The sequence below is a fragment of the Orycteropus afer genome, unplaced genomic scaffold (assembly GCF_000298275.1).
Source record: "Orycteropus afer afer isolate SDZICR_OR568_19922 unplaced genomic scaffold, OryAfe1.0 scaffold00036, whole genome shotgun sequence".
Taxonomy (NCBI): Eukaryota; Metazoa; Chordata; class Mammalia; order Tubulidentata; family Orycteropodidae; genus Orycteropus; species Orycteropus afer.
This window is the reverse complement of record NW_006921623.1, coordinates 13,393,950-13,415,905: the sequence shown is the minus strand read 5'-3', so window position 1 is coordinate 13,415,905 and position 21,956 is coordinate 13,393,950. Positions and strand designations below refer to the sequence as shown.

The 21,956-nt window shown below is 39.5% G+C and overlaps 1 protein-coding gene across 1 annotated transcript in view; it reads left to right on the top strand.

Moving 5' to 3' along the window:
- CUNH11orf53 (chromosome unknown C11orf53 homolog) overlaps nt 1–21,956 on the top strand; it is a 163,741-nt gene that overhangs the window by 24,281 nt on the left and 117,504 nt on the right. The window lies entirely within an intron of this gene.

Below are 21,956 nucleotides of genomic sequence, written 5' to 3'. Positions count from 1 at the left end.
ATGAATAAGGAAGACTGAAGAAGAGTTGATGCTTTTGAGTTGTGGTGCTGGCGAAGAATGCTGAAAGTACCATGGACTGCTAAAAGAACTAACAGATCTATCCTAGAGGAAGTGCACCTGAAATGCTCCTTGGAAGCGAGAATGCCCAGACTTTGTCTCACCTATTTTGGTCATGTTGTCAGAAGGCACCATTCCCTGGAGAAGGATGTCATGCTTGGTAGGGTGGAGGGTCGACGAAAAAGGGGGAGGCCTTCAACGAGATGGATGGACATGGTGGTTGTGATGATGGGCTCAAATTTAGCAGGGATCATGGAGCTGGCATGGGATCGGGCGGTGTTTCATTCTGCTGTGCACGGGGTCTCTATGAGTTGGAAACGACTTGACAGCACCTAACAACAACAACAACATACATGTGGTTAAGAAGCCACTAGCATATGATGTGTTTTTATGAGATGCTATTAACACATTCTAAGGAGTTCTTGTGGCCTAGTGCCTAAGGCATTTGACTGCTAACCAGAAGGTTGGTGGTTCAAACCCACTAGCCACTCCATGGAAGGAAGACTGGGCAATCTACTTCCACAAAGATTTACCATGTCAGAAAGCCAAAGTGGGTCACTAGGGGTTGGAATTGACTCAGTGGCAGTGAGTTTGGTTTATTAACACATTCTGAGACCAAATTGGTTGAATAAATTGCATTGCAATGAGGAAGACTATAGAAAATAGAGATTGGGTTTAAAGCTGCATTGAGGATGAGATTAGAATTTTTTTTTTTTTTTTTAGTTTCCCTGACATTATTACTATTTAATAAAAGAAATGAAAAGAATTGGAAGTTATGGGATATAACCCACTACTGTTGAGTCAATTCCAACTCAGGCAATCCTATAAAATAGACTAGAACTGCCCATAGGCTTTCCAAGGTTGTAAATCTTTAGGGAAGCAGACTGCCTCATCTTTCTTTCACAGAGCAGCTGGTGGGTACAGGATATAGTTACCCAAAACATTTAAAGATAATCTAGTCCAGTCTCATTTTGTAACAAAGGAAAATAATATCCAGGTAAATTAAATGAGCCAAGATCACACAATTAATTAATTACAGAGTAAAAATAAATTTCTTAGTCTATTTCACCACCTTGTCTATCAGAAGAGAGGAAGAAAATCCTTGATAACCATTATAAGCAGTCTTATTTGTGACTTTAAGATAGAATAAAGAGCTAAAAGAAAATAGATAATATCTCTTATTTATTAGTAAGATCTATTATTGTGGTGAAAAGAATAATTAACAATATTTAAAGTTTGCATTTAAAAATTTAACACCATAGACTTGTAATCAAAAGTTTGTTTTGTAAGCAATATTACAATTAAATACATACAATCTACTTCTGTAATGATACTGCCTCGGAAACCCAAGGAGGAGTAGCTATGAGTCGGGTCTGACTCAACAGCACATAACAACAACAACAAACAATTAGTATACACTATAAGGTAAGGAAAAAGTAAAGGAGCTCTGATGGCACACCAGTTAAGCACTCACCTACTAACTGAAAGTTGGACCCACCAATTTCTCTGTGGAAGAAAAGGTGTGGAGATCTGCTCTTGCAAAGATTACAGCCTCGAAACCCCTATGGGCAGCTCTACTCTGTCTTGCAGGGTAGCTGTGAATCCAAATCAGCCCAACAGCACACAACAACTACATGGAGAAAGTGAAGCGTACCAATGTGCTTATGAAATCTGTGGGAATGATTATCCTTATTGGTCTGGGGAAGAAGCATGATGTCATGGAAAGGGCATGACATGCAGAAACCAGCAGGCCTAGATGCATTTTCGTTGCTTTGACTTGCAAGCTATGTGACCTTGTGCACATTTGCTTCACCTTTTTCAACTCTGTTTCCTCAGTGAAAAATGGGAGTAATACCTACTGCACAGAAACATCTTGAAAATGCAATGAAAAAATACATAAAGAACCCAGATCTAAGCACTGACATACACAAAACAAATATCCATTTATAACCACTAGTTTATAAGGAAACCAGGAGCCTTGATGGGTAAAATCTTGAGCAATGACCAGTGGGGTTCAGGTATCTCAGCTATGCATGATGGAGAAGGAGTGAAGATGCAAGGGAGACTACAGTCAAGGAAAGGATCAAAAAGAGAATTCACAGGCAAGGCAAATCAGCAATAAGAACTAGAAGCTCGCAAAGACAGGTAGTTTCAAATGGAGGTGATTCTTCTTTTTTTTTTTTAAATCTATTTTTGCTGTTGGAAATATGCACAGCAGAATATACACCAATTCAACAATTTCTACATGTACAATTCAGTGAAACTGATTACATTCTTCAAGTTGGGCAACCATTCTGGAATCCTTTTCCAAATTGTTCCTCTCTTGTTAGTTAACATGCACTCACTGCCCCTCAAGCTTCCTATCTAATCTTTGGAATTGCTGTTGATCCCATATAGGCAGTTCTTTAAAAGAGTACAATGCTCAAGCCAGACTTCTTTACTTATTCAGCTGAACTATTGTTTAGTCTGAAGGAGACATCAGTGGACATTTTTGGTTTAAGGTTGAAAGATCATCTCAGGGCGATAGTTTCGGGATTCATTCAGCCTCAATGGCTCCAGAAAGACTACATTCCATGAGACTTTGAATTCTATTCAGTATCATTCCCTTCTTCTACAGAATCTTTGATCAAACATTTAGTAATGATACCCAGGCACCATCCAGTTCTTCTGGTCTCATGGCAAAGGAGGCAGTTGTTCATCGAGGCAATTAGCCACACATTCCATACCTTCCTTCTATCCTGATTCTACTTCATCTTCTATTGCTCCAGATGAATAGAGATCAATTGTTGTACCTTGGATGGCCACTTGTAAGATTTTAAGACCCCTGGCTCTAGGGCACAGGGGGTTGATTCTTGAATCCTTCCAAACCCAGCAGTCCTGGCAGCCTGTGAGATGAAGGAGCCTATTTGAGAATGGAAAAAGTAGTTACATCAAACTGCAGATCCTCAGGGACATGTGATCCACTGGAACCTATCCTGGCCCAAGTGAGTGCAACTTAGAAGGGGAAGCATTTTCCTGCCCAGTACCATGGGGACTCGTGGCATTTGTGGCCAAGATGAACCAGCAGGGCTCTGTGCCTCAGACCAAACACCCCCAAACATCCCTCAGAAATACTTGAAAGGAGGGTTTTAACACCAGAAGGTACTCAGATTGAGTGTGAGTGTGTATGTACATGACTGTGTAGCATTTTCAGTGACCAGTCACAGATCTTCCTTGCTTCATAGGTATTTTCTTTCATCCAAACTCTTCTTGCTGATTTAATTTCTGCCTAAACTCCTGCCCTAAGGGAACAAGCTCAGGGGCTAGAGTGCTGGGTTCTACTTCTGGCTCTACTAGGAATTATATTGCTTAGGGGACACTGAGCATCTGTCAAGGGTTTTAGAAAAATTTGGCAATGAACAGTGGTAATAGTTGAATAACATGATGAACATAATTAATGTCACTTAATTGTACATGTTAAAAATGTTGAAATGGAAAATGTTTCATTACATATGTACTTACCACAATTTAAAAAATAAGCATATTGTCTAACTCAGCTGGAAAAGCTTCTGTATTTTCTTGATGTGACTCTCTATATCATGAAACCAAATTATCTACCAACCCCTCCCATTAGCTTTATATTTTGAAGGTATCTTTTCACTCTCTGTTTAAAAGTGTGTTATAAATGTTGTTGTTGCTTTGTTGTTATGTACCAAGTCATCTCCAACTCATAGTGACCTTTTATACAACAGAATGAAACACTGCCTGGTCCTGTGCCAGACTCACAATCCTTGCCATACCTGAGCCCATAGTTGCAGCCACTGTGTCAATCCATCTTGTTGACGGCCTTCCCCTTTTTCATCGACCCTCCCCTTTACCAAGCATGATATCCTTCTCTAGAGAATGGTCCCTTCTGACAACATGACCAAAGTAGGTGAGACAAAGTCTGGCCATTCTGGCTTCCAAGGAGCATTCTGGCTGTACTTCTTTCAAGACAGATTTTTTAGTTCTTCTGGGAGTCCATGGTACTCTCAGTATTCTTTGCCAACACTACAACTCAAAAGCATCAACTCTTCTTCATTCTTCCTTATTCATTGTTCAGTTCTCACATGCATATGAGGTGATTGAAAATATCATGTCTTGGGTTACATGCATCTTATAAATGAGATAAAAATTATAAATAGCAATTACAAAATGCCACATTTCAGAGTTCCCATTTTTAAACTATATTTAGCTTTAAGCAAAAAGAAAAAAACATAAATGAAAAAAATATTAAAGCAACTGTGATGACACATTGTTTTACTTTGGCTTGCTAGGGTAACATTCAGTTGCTGTTACTAGAAATAATGAGAAGATTTCTTCAAAAGCAAAGCTCAGGTGTTCTCTTTACCCATCTCTACATGTGTGTGAGTATATGTGAACAGAGATGTATATGTGTGTATATGTGTGAATGTCTGCACATGAGTATGTGTATAAGTGTGTACATATATGCATATGTATGTACATGAGTGAATGTGTATACAAGTATGTGTGCATGAGTGCATATGTAAGTGTGTATTATGCTGGTATGAATGCATGTATGTGCATGAGAGTGTATGTACACAGTGTGGGAGTATGTGTACATGAGTGTGTTCATGTGTGATTATATACATGAGTGTAACAAGTTATAAGTGAGCAGTCACAGATCTTCCCTGCTCCATAGGTTCTTTTGTCCCAACTCTTCTTGCCTGTACCCCTAGTCCAAGCTGATTAAGAGAACAGACTCATGGGCCAGAGTGCTGGGTTCTAATCCAGCTTCTATCACTTAACTCTATGACTTTAGTCAATTGTATTAACCATTTTGTGCCTTAGTTTTTTCATGTGTAAAATAGGGTTAATTAAACTACCTATTTCATTGTAAAGATAGACAAGTTAGTAGATGAAATCTTAGAACCAGCCCTGTCACAGAATAAATAGTCAGAGATGCTAGGTAATATTATTATTAATCATGTCTTTAGGCACCAAAAAATAGTCTCTGCTTTGGCTGAATCCCAGAGCCACCCCTCAATTTCAGGTTGAAGCTATTCTGCTTACAAGGTGAAACCCTGACTCAGTAAACTCAGAGTTGAATAAAAGATTTTCTGGTATTAAATTCTGCTATAATGGATCCTTTAGGCCCTAGGATGATGACCCTCAGAGCTATTCTCATTTTTAAGATTGTATAAGTTGGCCCCCACCTTATATAGGTTCGAAAATTGCATATCATCTCCCTTTTTTTCTCATGAGTTCCAACTTCTCTACTTCTGACTCTCCAGAAGCTTCTTCACATCTTCACCATCCCAGAGAATCTCCTCTCACTCAGGAAAGACTGCCTCCTTTCACAAAGAATAAATTAGCTTTTTATAAGTCCTTTTTCAAATTACATAGCCTCCTCTAGTATGCTGTCCCTTTTTGCTATCCTAGCACACTCAGAAGCTCCATTGATATTTGGTAATACTACACCTACCATTTTGGACTACACCTCAATCCATACATTTTTTTAGAGAAATTTGAAGAAATAGCATTATGTGTAAGAGGAGATTGTTCAGGGAACAGCAATTTCAGTGTCACTGAGCACAGCACATGTGGGACAGATGACAGAGAGAAAGGCTGGAGATGCTAAAAGGTCTTCATGGCTTTGGGCAAGGAGTGATGAGATCAACCAAATAGATCACTCAATTTAGTATGTATCATGAGAAGAGGAGAGAGCCAAACCCCAAGGAACACCAGCAGGTAAAGAATAGGTAATAGAGAATATATATTGTGAATGTCAGAATGGTTGGAAGACAACCAGAGGAGAGTAGTGTCTCAAAATCCAAAAGAGGGCAAGGCTCATAAAGAAAGTGACCAGAACTATAAAATGCACCTGTACTAGTTTCATTGGGCTGCTATAACACAGTACCACAAAGTGAGTGACTTTAAACAAAAGAAATTTATTGTCTTTTAGTTCTGGAGTTTGGGACTCCAACTTTAGGACATCTACTCTAGGGGAAGATTCTTGTAGCTCTGGTAGCCCCAGCCATTTCTTGGCATTCCCTGGCTTATAGATGCATTTTTACGTGGCCAACTCTCCTCTATCTCTCTTTGTCTCTCCTTTTTTATAGGATAGCACTCAGATTCATTAAGATACAGCCTACTAAGATATGACCTCATGTTAACTGATTACATCTTCAAAGACCTTATTTCCATACAAGGTCATCTTCACAGGTTTGAAGGATTAGGACTTCAATATAAAATTTTGTCTCACATACTTTGCACATGTTATTAGGAGGGACCAGTCTCTGGAAAAGGACATGATACTTGTTAAAGGAGAGAGTCAGCAAAAAAGAGGAAAACTCTGAATGAGATGGCTTGACACAGTGACAACAACAATGAGCTCAATCATAATAACAATTGTGAGGATAGCACAAAACTTGACAATGTTTCATCCTTTTGTACATAAGGTCACTATGAATTGAAACTGACTCAACAGCACCTAACAACAACAACAGCAATACTAAGAAGTATTATTACTCTGATTTCACAGAGGTAGAAATGGGGGTACAGAGAGGTAAAATGAATTGACACACAGAAAGAAAATGGTGGAGCCAGAATCCATCTGTTCCTAGAGAGAGAAACAGAGACAGAAAGAAATCTGAATCTATACAAAGATTCTGGGGAAACTGATTCAATTCATTCAATATGTAATTATTGAGTGTCTAGTATAGGCATGAAAGTTATGAGAATGAGAAGATATCAGATAACATAATTCCATGATTACAGCTCTAAAAGAATTTACAACTGGTGGTCCAGTGCCTAAGGCATTTCACTGCTAATCAGAAGGTTGAGAGTTGAAACCCACCAGCTGCTCTGCAGAAGGGAGATGAGACAATGTACTTATGTAAAGATTTACCACCTCAGAAACCCAATGGGGGTCGCTATAAGTTGGAATCGACTCAATGGCAGTGACTTTGTTGTTTTTTGTTGTTGTTTTGTTTTTGATTAGGAGGAGAGACACAGCACACATGTGTGTATGCACACATGCACGTAAATTTAAACAGTTGGGCTCACTAGTGACAAAACACAATAATTCAATAGATGAAAGAAGGCAGTAAATGTTGAAGAGCTAAAAACATGGTTATCATTGTTATCTGTCTACAACTCATAGTGACCTTATCCACAATGGAAGTAAACACTGTCTGGTCCTGATCCATCTCTATAATGGTTGTGGATTAGACCATTGTGATCCATTGAGTTTTCATTAGCTGATTTTGGAAATAGATCATCAGGCCTTTCTTCCTAGTCCATCTTAGTCTGGAAGTTCTGCTGAAAATTGTTCAGTATCATAACAACACACAAGCCTCTTGGTGGCTGCTCAAGAAGTGCATTGGCCAGAAATTGAACCCCAACCAGTATGGAAGGCAAAAAATTCTACCACTAAATCACCAATGCCTCTTACAAGAGGAGTGGTAAAGCTAGTTGTTACAGGAATTGAACCAAGAGCTAAAATACATGTTCTTGAATAATTTCTTTTAGAAGGTTCAGCACAAGGCTGGTAACTATGAGGTGGAGGTTAAAGATGTCCCAAATGTATAACTTTTCCAAACTGCTGTACCATTCTATCATCTCGGACATCGACTCTCCCTCCTCCCCTCAGTACTCTTCCTCCTGTCTTAGGGTTCCATATTTCACAGTAACTTCTCACAGAACTCACAAACTCCTAAGGAAATGGCTCATGTAGTGGTGGTGGAGGCTGAGAGGCTGGGAGGCTGACAAGTCCTAAGTCTGTGGGTAGGTCTGGAGGAGTCCCCCAACTCACATAGTTGCAGGAGCTGGACAACCCAAATCAGCAGGTCAGATGACTGGCTGCTGTCTCAAGTCCGGGATGAGATGATGACAAACTAAATGCAGGACAAGAGCAAGAGAGAGAACTTTCCCAGAATATTCACATATACACCCTCAAGGGGGAGCTCTGGTGGTGTAGTGCCTAAGGCTAACCAGAAGGCTGGTGGTTCAAACCCACCAGTCACTCCTTGGAAGGAATATTGGACAATCTATTTCCATACAGATATCACCTCAGAAACCCAAGGAGGGGTCACTATGAGTCAAATCAACTCGACGGCAGTCAGTTTGGTTTGTTTTTTTGGTACACCCTCAAGGAAGCTAAGGGTAGTGACTTGAGTCACACCCTCCAGCAAGGCAGGATTTAGCATACATCCCACCCTAAATAGGCATAGAGACTAGGATTTACAATATATCACAAGAGGGAAAACAATGGCTAGAAGGGACACACCAAGCAATTCACTGCACTGCAATATTACAGGTGACCCTTGAACTGGGCCTTAAAGAATGTGTTCAGTTTGGATATTGACAGAATTTAGAAGAGGGTATGCTTCTCTTAAGAAGTGGAATAAGAAATAGGCAGAAGTTGTCAACGAAACATTATATAGAAACAGTAATAATAAAAGTTGAGCAAATAACTTGGGGCCATGCTAAGATTGAATGCCACAATAAAGCATTTGGACACTCAAGCAATTGTTTGAATTATGTTCAACAGTTTGTTACTGATAGCATTTGATAATTTCATACTTTACAATATGTGTATTATATATGTGTAGAGGAGTCCTTGAATAGTACAGTTAACACACTTGGCCAATAACCAAAATGTCGGAGGTTCAACTCCACTCAGATGCCTCAGAAGAAAGGCATGGGTGATTTACTTCAAAAAAATCAGCCACTGAAAACTCTATGGAACACAGTTCTACTCTGACACACATGGGGTCTCCATGAGTCAGAATCGACTCAATGGCAACTTTTTCTGTAAGTGTAGAGAATGTCACAGAGCAAAAAGCCAAAATACATATCTCCTGTGACATCAAGCAGGTCTCAGCCCAGAAATCCAATGAGCTCAGGGAAAAGTCAATAATTGAATGCATTGGGGCTGACATATGGTCCTCAGAGCCAAGAATCTTACACAATGGGAATAATTATGAGGATAGCAAAAAATCCCAAGTGGTATGCTAGATAGACAAAAATAAACTCACAATAAGGGAAGAAAATTGGGGATGCCAAAGCAAGTAATGGGTCAATTTTTGTCTTTGTTTTTTAATTTTTATTGTGATTTGGGTGCAAGTTTACAGGGCAAATTCATTTTCCATACAGCAGTTCACATATACTTTGTCTCATGACATTGATGACAATTTACTACAATGCAACAGCTCCCTTCCCACTTCCTCTCCATAGTTACCTCTTTCCTGTGTCCTTCCCTCCCATGCACTTCTGCCCCCTGACCTGTCTCCCTGTACATACACAGCCCTTCTATTCTCCCATGATTGATTTCTCCAAGGAGTGGATCTACCTCAGGTAAATGTTCAGCTCATATGCCTGTCTTTTGTTTGGCTGGAAGCCATAGTAGTGGGTTCAATTCCAGACCTGAAGGGCAGCTAGGAGCCATAGTCTCAGGGGTTTCACCAGGCTCTATCACACCAGCAAATCTGGTCCTTTGATGTATGTGTGTGTATATGTGTGTGTGTGTGTGTGTGTGTGTATATATATATATATTTGATTTTGAGTTTTGTTCTACATTGTTCTCCCACTTTATCCAGAATCTTCTACATAGATTCTCAACCCCTCTCCCCAGTGGTTGACAGTGGTAGCCAAGCACCGTCTAGTTCTTCTGGTCTCATAGTCATATAGGCTGAGGATCACATGGTATACCAGTCCCTTGGACTAATTGTTTCCGTGCATCTTTGGTTTTCTTCATTCTTCTTTGCTCTGGGCAAGGAGAGACCCATTGTTGCATCTAGAGGCCACTTGCAAGCTTTTAAGATCTCAGTTGCTACTTGCCAAAGTAAGATGTGGAATGATAATTAAATAATTAATAATGTTTTTGTGTAGTATGTTTATGCCAATTAAGCTTGATGTCCCCTGTGACCATGGTCCTGAGCCCACAGGTCCAACTACTCACTCCCTCTGAGTAGCTGACTGTGGCCACAAAGTGACTACAACCTTGCCCCTTGTCAGCTCTACCATATACCAGGACATTCTTATGGAACATACAAATACACTTGTAGAAATATTGTCTGCCAACCCTATACATGGTTATGGGGACACGCCTCCCTGCCTAGACATACCTGATCATTCAGCCTATCCACCCATCTATTCACCAATAGATCAATGTCTGCCATCACTACAATGCAGTGCTGTATGTGCAAAAAGTTTCATCTTTGTTGTCTGTACCTCCCATGCACCTCCCTATGTCTTCCTATTCCTCAATGCTACCCTGTTAATAACTCACATTTGGTACATTGAGGAAATGGGTCAAATTTTAATATGGAACACAGTTACATGCATACATTCCCAGAAGTAAGAATCAGGGCAGGAATATACCAAGAGCAAGTCAAAGTAAAGAGCTCGACAGCCTAGGGACTGATAATAAAGTGATGTGCATGGCCTCAGTAAAAATGTTCCTATACCAGCTGGCTGGGTACTTATTTTCTACATCTTGGTGGTGATGACTGGAGGGAACAGTAGTTAGCACAACACTAACATCAGTGACAGTGCAAGATATGGAAGAAGGTCAAAGTTAATCATAAGGACTAGGAAGTAGCATTATAATAGAGTGACAATGATGTACCATGTATGCAAAAGACTTTTTGTGGTTTCTCAGAAACCCATATTAGATTCATTTCTGAAGCATGAAATATGAAGCAAGTAATTTTGAATGTAACTATTTTCAATAACTTGCCCTAAACTGCTGTTATCTGTTCAAATATGTGTCACTTGTATGCATTCATCAGTTTGGCAAAATTGAACCACATGAGGAGCAGAGAACTATAGGACAGACTGTAAGCTCAGTAAGGGTACAAGAATGCCTATGTTACTTTAGTATCTCAAGGACAGTACCCTCCACATAGATCCAGACTCAAGAAACTAAGAATTTGCTCAAAAGAAAAGTACATGTGGATGTAATGAGAGAGAGATGAAAGGAAGTATAATTGTTGGCATATTATTTCAGTTTGAGAAATACAGAATTAGACAATACATAAAAAGAGGAAACACCACAAAGTGCTTTGCGCTATACCTGGCACATATTAAGTACTCAACAAGTTAGGCAGCTTTGAAAAGCTGGTGCTTTGAATGCACTCGCAGGGGCCTTCAAGGAAAGGCCTGGTGATCTACTTCCAAAAGACCACAGCTGTTGAAAACCGATCTCTGAAATACGTGGTTGTCATGAGTTGGAAAAGACTCAATAACAACTGCCTAACTTGTTGAGTACTTAACCATTTGCATCACTCAGACTCCAAGCACTCAATATTGCTAATATTATATGATGAACTCCTTTTAGGCAATTCCTCCAAAAATTGGGTATCTTGGGAAATCCTAAAGCCTTGCGATAGAATTATAAAAATCCATGAAGCTGGTTTTATGTACAATTTCAACCTTCCTAATAGTGTATAAACAATCTCTTCAGGCAGGTACAGTGTTTTTCAGACAGATGGTTTAGATCACTTATTCTACTATTCACAAGTCTGCCCCTCAACAGGAATTTGTAGAAGTTTAAACTGAAGATGAGTAGTGATTCTTAACCAGGGTCATCCTCATCTTGAAAATATTCTTCCCGTGTGTTTTTGTTACACTTTCCTTTGATGGACAAACAGCTCCAGCTGTTTAAATCCTCAAAGTTCCTCAAGCCTTCCTGGGCAGGCTTCATACCCTGCTCTTCCTACAGGGACAAGGGGATCTGCATCAGATCCTAAGGAGTAGAGGAGACCAGTGTCAGATTTCCCAATAAGCAAGATAAGCATGGGCTTACTTGTGCTTACTTACTAATCTCTAGTGAACAATTTCATATTCTTTCACCATATCAAAGATTCTGCTTCCAGGTGTGGCTGACATCTGTTTCTTTCCCAACCCCACAACACTTTCTTACACAATAAAAGCCTCTCTTCAAATTTATAATCCCTGACAGTGACAAAGTACCAGTAATCAGGTAAGCACAGACTTACTTGTGCTTACTTACTAATCTGAGCAAACGATTTCCATCCCTAAAGGATACCCATTGTTTCTCTCTAATCTTAGGTAATTCTGTTTGGTAAATATCAATACAGCCCCTTAGAAAGACTACAAAGAGTTCTGGTGACACAGTGCATAAGGCATTTGACTGCTAACCAGAAGGCTAGCAGTTCAAACTCACCAGCTGCTCCACGGGAAAAAGATGAGGCAATCTACCTCTGTAAAGATTTACAGCCTTGGAAACCCAATGGTGGTCACTATGGAGTCTGAATCAACTACAATTCTCTGTTTCCCAGTCACTGGCATTACCTTTAGAGAAAATAACTCAAAACCAAACTCACTGCCATTGAGCCGATCCCGACTCATAGAGATCCCCATTGGGTTTCCAAGAGCGAAAATCTTCCTGGAAATAGATTGATTGCCCCATCTTCCTTCCACAGAGTGGCTGGTGGGTTTGAACCACCAACCTTCTTGTTAGCAGTCGAATGCCTTAGACTCTATTGAAATAAAGTACTTTGAACTCTAGTAGTTACTTTCAGGCTATCAATGACAATGAACATAAAAGTGAGAAGTCTTAAGAAAAATAAAAACCCTAATAACAAAATACAATGTTGAATGAATAGGAGAAAGTCCAGTGATAGAATCCTCCCAAATTCACATTGACAAACATTCCATATTACCACCAAAGATGATTATCAATTTTATTTTACTTGATTTTAGGTACAATCGATTTTTTTTATTGGGTGCTATTAAGTCAGTTCCAACTCAGGTCAAACTCCATGTGACAGAGTACAGCTGTTCCATGGGGTTTTCTTGGCTGTAATCCTTATGGAAGCAGATCACCAGGTCTTGCTCCCATAGAGCAGCTGGGTCGGTTTGAGCTGGCAAGCATTTAACTCCTAGTAACTAAGCTCTTAACTATCATACCACCAGGGTTCTTTTGAAGGTCTAATTTCACTTCCCCCCACCACCACCACCTTGTGGCCTTGGTTTATTCAAGATTATGGCTAGTTGGTGGTCACAAGGATCAGGTGGTAACTGCCTCCCTCCTCAGTGGAGGACAGTGAGTTTGGAACATCATAATAAAGACAAATCTTATGTCACAAACACCAAGAGCACGTTATTTTACAACGAAAAGTCAATTGCTGCATTTCTCATTCTGTCAAATGTGGTAGCTTCCAATCTGTAGTTAGATCATTGTATTTCATTCACCTATTTGATATTTAAGACTGAAAAATCTACTGTCAACTAGCCTTAAACCTGATGGATAGACCTCGCTTCCTTTTATGCAAGTGGAACCTTGTATGCTGCCTCAGAAGATGCCCAACAGCATGTATTAACACATTAGTGACATCCTGTAGAAAAGTTCATTTTTCTTGCCAACTGAAATTCTACTGGGAATAGCTTTCTGGATTAAGTAAAAATAGCTATTTTCATCAATCTTCACATTTTCTGTCCAGGTCTCATATTTAGGTTCAGATCTCATATCTCACTATTTCTGCAAATGGAAAGAATGGAGGTAGGGGTGCAACCTTTAAATGTTATCAGTTTCATAGGTTGCATCTCTATTGACTATAGTTTACAGTAGGAGTGATAAAGAAACAAGAAAGAGTAATACTTTTCTCATATGAAACAGAAGTTCTGATGGAAAAAAGAAAAAAAAGACAGATAATTACAAATGCTTCTTCTGATTGACAAGCTAGCCCTCATTAGAAGAGACCAGTTCTCACAGGAGCAATGAAACAAATAAATCCCAGCTTGTCCCCACACTGTGATATACACCAAACGTGTGCAGGAGCATTATTTTTAGGGTAAGTAAATTGCTGAAGTACAGTAATTTGTGTTTTAATAGCTACTTTGACACAGTTAAAAAGAGTAAAAATAAAAGTGAGAAGTCTAAAACGTGGTCACTCTAGGACTATCCTTTCCCCTTCAAGAAAACACTTTTCTTGAAGATGTTTATCTTTGATACCACAACGTGACTACTTTTAATGCCCCAAGGATTTCCTGATAGCATAATGAATGTGCCAAACCAATTGTTGTAAAGTCAGTTTGAACTCAGGGCAACTCCACGTGTGTCAGAGTAGAACTGTACTCCACAGGGTTGTCAATGGGTGATTTTTCAGAAGTAGATCAACAGATCTTTCTTCAGAGGTGCTTCTGAATGGACTCAAGCTGGCAACCTTTTGGTTTGCAGCCACGCACATTACCCAGGGACTTCATAATAAACAGTAGTCTTCGAAAGACCAAGGGGCTCGCACATTTCTCAAATTCTGACTTCCTATGTTCCTTCTTGTTGTTGTTGTTATGTGCAGTCGAGTCAAACCCGACTCATAGAGACCCCTCCTTGGGTTTCCGAGGCAGTATCACTACGGAAGTAGGATTGCCCAACCTTCCTTCCGAGGAGTGACTGGTGGGTTTGAACCGCCAGCCGTCTGGTTAGCAGGCAAGTGTCTTAGCCACTATGCTACCAGAGCTCCTCCTTTGTTCCCTAGAAGCTGCTAACCAAAAGGTCAGTGGTTTGAACCCACCAGTCGCTTAGTGGGAGGGAGAAAGATGAGGCAGTCTGCTTCCATAAAGAATTACAACGTTGGAAACCCTACGGGGCAGTTCTACTCTGACCTACAAAGCTGCTATGAGTCAGAATTGACTAAATGGCAGTGTTTATTTATTTATTTATTTTAAGAAAGGAGAAAAAAAGTCAAGACAAAAAGATCAAGCTAGTTGTGTATACTCTCTTATTCTATCCTCAATTTCTTAGGCAATATACATATTTATATATGTGTGTTTGTGTGTGTGTGTGTGTATACATATATTACACATTCATACGTATATACACATATATAGGTGGTATAGTAAGGCATTTGGCTGCTAACCATAAGGTCGCAGGTTCAAACCCATCAGCTGCTCCACAGAAGGAAGATGAGGCAATTTACTTCCATAAAGATTTACAGCCTTACAGGGTCACTATGCGTTGGAATTGTTTTGTTTTGTTTTATACACATGAATATGTGTATATACATATGTATATATACATATGCATACATATATACATACATATATATATATACATACATACATACATATATATGGAATTTCTGAACTGGAAATGACCTCAGAACAATGATTGTGAAATTTCAGTGTGCAACCAAACTAAATCAGTACTTCTCAAACTTTAATGTGCAAGCAAATCATTTGAGAATCTTGTTAAAATGCAGGTTCCAGTTCCCTTTGTATACTTTCCAACTTTTCTACAATGTGCATATATTACTTTCATAAATGTTATTTAAATAAGAAACTCCACTGGCTTCCTCATGATTATTTTATAAAATCTAATCTCCAAAGTTATACATATAAGACACTTCACAATCTGCCTCTGCAGTAGCCAGCTTCCCAGATGACTCTCAATGAACCCCAGGATTCTTTTTTTTTTAAAAAAAAAACATTTTATTGTGCTTCAAGTGAAAGTTTGCATAGCAAATTAGCTTTCCAATCATTAGCTCATATACTAATCGTTATGTGATATTGACTACAATCCTCCCAATATGTTAGCACTCTCCTCATTTCTTCCCCGGGTTCCCTATTTCCATTCTGCCACTTTCCCTATCCCTACCTGTCTTCTCATGTTTGGTTTGCCGCAAGTATTGCCTTTGTGGTCTTGCATAGTTGAATGTTCTAAGGAGAACAGTCTTCACAGGTGTTATTGTTTGTTTTATAGTCTCATCTTTAATTTGGCTGAAAGGTGTCCTCCAGGAATATCTTCAGTTTCAAGTTAGAAAGCTGTCTCAGGGCAATAGACTCGGGAGTTCCTGTAGTCTCTTTCAGACCAGTAAGTCTAGTTGTTTTGTTTGTTTTTGTAATTTGACTTTTGTTCTACATTTCTTACCCATTATAACCAGGATTTTCTATTATGGTCTTGGTCAGAGTGGTCAGTAGTGGTAGCTTTACACCATCTTGTCCTTCTAGTTTCAGGTTAAAGGAGACTAGTTCAGGTGGGCCAGTCCTTTGGACCAATTGCTTCGTTAAGTGTTCATTTTGTGTGTGTGTGGGGGGGGGAGATTCTCCTTTGATCCAGGCAGAAAGAGACCAATAGTGGTTTATTAGATGGCCACTTGCAAGCTTTTAAGACTCCAGATGCTACTCACCAGATGAGGATATAGAACATATTTATGAACAATTTGCCAATTGACCTAGATTTTGCCTCAGACTCCCAGTGTTACTTGCCTTCTGGTATCCATGCCCTTGGATAGTACCCTTCCATAATGAGTGCTGACCCCTTGTAACCAGTAAGATGTTGTGGAAACAATGATAATGTGACATCCAATGCCAGATCATAAAAGATATTTTGGCTTCTGCCTTGTACTCTCTTGGATCACTCACTCTGTGGTAAGCCAGCTGCCATGTCATGCGAACACTCAAGCTGCCCTCTGGAATGGTCCGATTAGAAACTGTGACCTTCTGCCAAAAACTGGCATTAACACACTTACTTCGAGCATGTCGCCAGGAAAAGACCAATCTCTAGAAAAGGGCACCATGTTTGGTAAAATAGAGGGTCAGCAAAAACAGGGAAACTCTCAATGAGATGGACTGACACAGTAGCCACAGAAAAGGGACTCAAAAATACCCATAATCATAAAGATTGTATAGGACCAGGCAATGTTTCTTTATGTTATTCGTATGGTTGTCCTTGACTCAGAGCTAACTCAACAGTACCTAACAACAACTCACCAGGCATCTGAGCAAGCCACCTTAGAAACAGATCCTGTAGCCCCAGTCAAACCTTGACTCAAGGTAGCTATAGCCCCAACTGACATTTTGACTGCAACTTCATGCAATATCTAGGTAAGTTGCTCCCAAATCTTTACCCAGAGAAACTGTGAAATAATGTTTACTATTTTAAAGCTACTAAGTTAGTCATTGCAAATACCTTATTTCAACAACATAAACAGTGGCTGTACACATGGAATTCACCAGATGGAATACACAGGAAACAGAGCAAGTACATCTGTGGAAAGATGTGATGGAGAAGCTCAATACCTTCAGTCAAAACAAGGCCAGGAACTGACAGTGGAACAGACCATCAGTTGCTTATTTGCAAGGTCAAGCTGAAGCTAAAGAATAAAATAATTCCATGAGAGCCAAAATATGACCTTGATTATATCTCACCTGAGTTTAGAGACCATCTAAAGAATAGATTTGATGCATTGAACACCAATAACCGAAACCACATGAATTGTGGGATGACATCAAGATCATCATCCATAAAGAAAGCAGAAGGTCATTAAAAAGACAGGAAATGTTAAAAAAAAAAAAAAAAAAAGGATGTCAGAAGAGACTCCAAAACCTGCCCTTGAAAGGAGAACAAAAAAAAAAAAAGAAAAAGAAAAAAAAAAAACACTGCCATTGAGTCAGATCTGACTCACAGTGACCCCTCCTTGGGTTTCCAAGGCAGTATTCCTATGGAAGTAGATTGCCAAATTTTCCTTCCAATGAGTGGCTGGTGAGTTTGAACCACTAGCCTTCTGGTTAGCAGTCAAACACCTTAGGTACTAGGCCACCAGAGCGCCTTTGAATGGACAGTAAACCCAAAAACCAAACCAAACTCACTGCCGTGGAGTCAGATCCGACTCATAGGGACCTCTCTTTGGGTTTCTGAGGCAGTATCACAACAGAAGTAGATTGTGAATGGAGAGTAGCTAAAGCAAGTGGAAGAAATGACAAGATAAAAGAGCTGAACAGAAGATTTCAAAGGGAAGCTCAAAAAGACAAAGTCAATTATTATAATGAAACTTGAAAAGACCTGGAGTTAGAAAACCAAAAGGGAAGAACACAGTCAGCATTTCTCAAGCTGAAAGAACTGAAGAAAACATTCAAGCCTTGAGTTGCAGTATTGAAAGATTCTATGGGCAAAATATTGACTGAGGCAGGAAACATCAACAGAAGATGGAAGGAATACACAAAGTAACTGCACCAAAAAGAATAGGTCGATGTTCATCCATTTCAGGAGGTGGTATATGGTCAAGAACCTATGATATTGAAGGAAGAAGTTGAAACTACACTGAAGGAAATGGCAAAAAATAAGGCTCCAGGAATTGACAGAATACCCATTGAGATGTTTCAACAAATGGATGCCATGCTAGAGGCACTTACTCATCTATGCCAATAAATTTGGAAGACAGCTACCTGGCCAACTGACTGGGAGAGATCCATATTTGTATTCATTCCAAAGAAAGGTGATCCCACAGAATGTGGAAATTTTCGAATAATATCGTTAATATCACATGCATATAAAATCTTGCTGAAGTTAATTCAAAAATGGTTGCAGCAGTATATTGACAGGGAACTTCCTGAAATACAAGTTGGATTCAGAAGAAGTGGAAAAAGGGATATTATTGCAGATGTCAGATGGATTGTGGCCAAATGCAAAGAATACCAGAAAGATGCTTACTTGACTATACAAAAGCATTCAATTGTGTGGATCATAACAAATTATGGCTAACATTGAGAAGAATGGGAATTCCAGAACACTTAATTGTGCTCATGAGGAACCTATACATGAACCAGGAAGCTGTCGTTCAAACAGAAGAAGTTTTAAAATCAGGAAGGGAGTGTGTCAGGGTTGTATCCTTTCACCATACTTAATCTGTATGCAGAGCTCTGGTAGTGTAGTGCCTAACATACTTGATTGCTAACCAGAAGGCTGGAGGTTCAAACCCACCAGCCACTCCTCGGAAGGAAGGTTGGGCAATCTACTTCCTTAGTGATACCGCCTCAGAAACCCAAGGAGGGATCACTATGAGTTGGGTCGGACTCGATGGCACATAACAACAACAACAACAAGCAGAGCAAATAATCTGAGAAACTGGGCTATATGAAGAAGAACATGGCTTCAGGACTGGAGGAAGACTCATTAACAACCTGCGATATGCAGATGACACAACCTTGTTTGCTGAAAGTGACGATAACTTGAAGCACTTTCTGATGAAATTAAAGACTGCAGTCTGCATTATGGATTACACCTCAACATAAAGAAAACCAAAATCCTCACAAAAGGACCAATTAGCAGCATCGTGATAAATGGAGAAAAGACTGAAGTTTCAAAGATTCCATAGTGCTTGGTTCCACAAACATCAAGGCAAGCAGCATTCAAGAAACCAGACAACGCATTGCATTGGGCAAATCTGCTGCAAAAGTGTCACTTGGAAGACTAAGGTGCGCCTAACCCAAGCCATGGTGTTTTCAATCGCCTTATATGCATGTGAAAGCTGAACAATGAATAAGGAAGACTGAGGAAGAGTTGATGCTTCTGAGTTGTGATGTTGATGAAGAATACTGAAAGTGTCAAGGCCTGCCAGAAGAATTAATAGGTCTGTCCTGGAAGAAGTGCAGCTGGAATGCTCCTTGGAAGCAAGAATGGCCAGACTTCATCTGACCTACTTTGGTCATGTTGTCAGAAGGGACCACTCCCTGAAGAAGGATATCATGCTTGGTAAAGTGGGGGGTCAGTGATAAAGGAGGAAACCCTCAGCAAGATAGATTGATGCAGTGGCTCAGGTATAGCAGGGACTGTGAAGCTAGCACAGGACCGGGCAGTGTATTGTTCTGTTGTACATAGGGTCACTATGAGTCAGAGCCGACTCGACAGCACCTAACAACAATAACAACAACAAGATTTTTGTTTGTCTGTTTCATTTATTTTGGTTTGTTTTTGTTGAGAACATGCACAGTAAAATATACACCAATTCAACAAATTCTACATGTACATTTCATGTCATTCATCACATTCTTCAAGTTGTGTAACCATTCTCACCTTCCTGTTTACAGCCACTAAGTTTTGAGGAAGGAGCCTTTGTGGCACAATGATTAAACCTTTAGCTGCTAACCGAAATGATGACAGTTCAAACCCACCAGCAGCTCCATGGGAGAAAAGCCCTGTCATCTGCTCCTGTAAGGTTTATAGCCTAGGAAACCCTATGGGGCAGTTTCACTTCTCCATATAGGGTCACTATGAGTTGGAATCCACAATATAGCACACAGCAACAACAAGTTTTGAGGCAATTTGTTACACGATAATAACACAGTCCTCAAAATATCTTTCTAATTTCCTCTCCCAAAATTGCCCAAAATTACTCTACATGCCAATCATACTGAACTTCTGCACTTCCTAGATAATTTCAGATTGCATTTCTTGCATTTTTTAATTCCTCTGTTTACTCTCCTTCTTTACATTGCAAATGCCTATTTGTCCTTTAAAACATATATCAAAATTCACCTCCCATATGAAGCAGAATGAATTCCTCTCTCCTCTACACTGCCTGGCGCTCTGTTTCTTCTCAATAACATTTATCCTATCCTGCGGTATCTATGAGCATATTCACATCTCCCTTTGGGCTGTGTGGTATTCAAGGCCAAGCCTATACCTTATTCATCTTTCTGTCTCCAGCACCTAATTTGCCTGATACACAGAAAATTTAAAAAAAAAAAAAAAAAAAAAAAAATTGATGAATGAACATATAGACAGACACCTGAATGACTGACTGAAGAATTCCAGTGCCAACACTCTCTTAGTCAGAGGAGGAACCTAATACAAAAACCGCCGCATGTTTGTTAGCCCAGACAAGAGGTTAAAAAACATCTTTGTCAAAGCCAAAAAGAAAAACCAAACTGACTGCCATAGAGTTGGATTTGACTCACAGCGACCCCTCCTAGGGTTTCTGAGGCATTATCAAAGCAACAACCCATAAACCAAGTTAATGACCCACAACCACTGACTAGTCAGGGCAATATTGCTTGAGCTGTGGAGTTATCTAATGAGGAAATGCCAAAGAATGAACTAGAATAACTAGGCAGAAAATAAATTTTAAAGAAAACACAATAGAATCCCACCGTAGCAGGGCTCATTAAAATGTGGGTTTAGATATAATTTGGGCTGAGTCTTATCTTTCAAATCACTTTAACTTCCAAGGAAGAGGCTAATATGACAAAATAAGCCATAGGACTAATTCCCAGGAATTCCTATGTGGTTTGGAAATATTTTGCTTCTGGACCTTGTGGCATGAATTCATTAATTAATTTGGTTAACAAAGGACACATTTATCTACCGCACTTGCTGTTTTCAAACCAAAAGACATGTACCTCTAGGGTTGTTTTTAGTTGCCCTGGAGTGAGTTCTGACTCACGGTGACCCCATGCACGCAGAGTAGAACTTACTGCACAGAGTTTTCAAGGCTGTGGTCTTTCAGAAGCAGATGGCCATGCCTTGCTCCAAGCTGTTTCTGGGTGGGTTCGAACAGCCAGCCTTTCATTTAGAAGTCCAACACTTCAACATTTGCACCACTCACATACTCCTGCACTTCTAGGGGAGCCTGTAGTTACGTTCAATGACTAAAACTATGGCTCAATTACTTGTTTATAAACAATTTTAAGCAGTCAAAAATTCACTTAAAGTCCTGTGATACTATTTTTTGAAAGGTTAAGAATTCAAAATAGGACATGTCTAAGCTTGCATGCTTTGGCTGTCTCATCCATAAAGCAAGGTAATTTTCAGCATGGCAACAAAAAATCACAGAAGTTTGTATACCAATGGGATTATACGTTCCATTTATGCTAGTGATCTCGCTATAAAATTTTCTGGGCCTGGTGGGTTTTTATTTCTTGTTGGTTGGCTGGTTGTAGGCAGATGCTTTGTTTTTAACCACAGATGCAATTTCTTTAATGATTTTAGATCTGTTTAAGTTTTCTGTTTTTCTCAAATCAGTTTTATTAAATTATATTTTTCCAGATAATTGTCTATTTCATATTTCAAATGTATAGACAAAAATTGTTCACAGATTTTTTTTAAATATCCACTCAATCTCTCTCTCTCTCTTTCTCTCTTTCTCTCTCTCTCTCTCTCTCTCTCTCTCTCT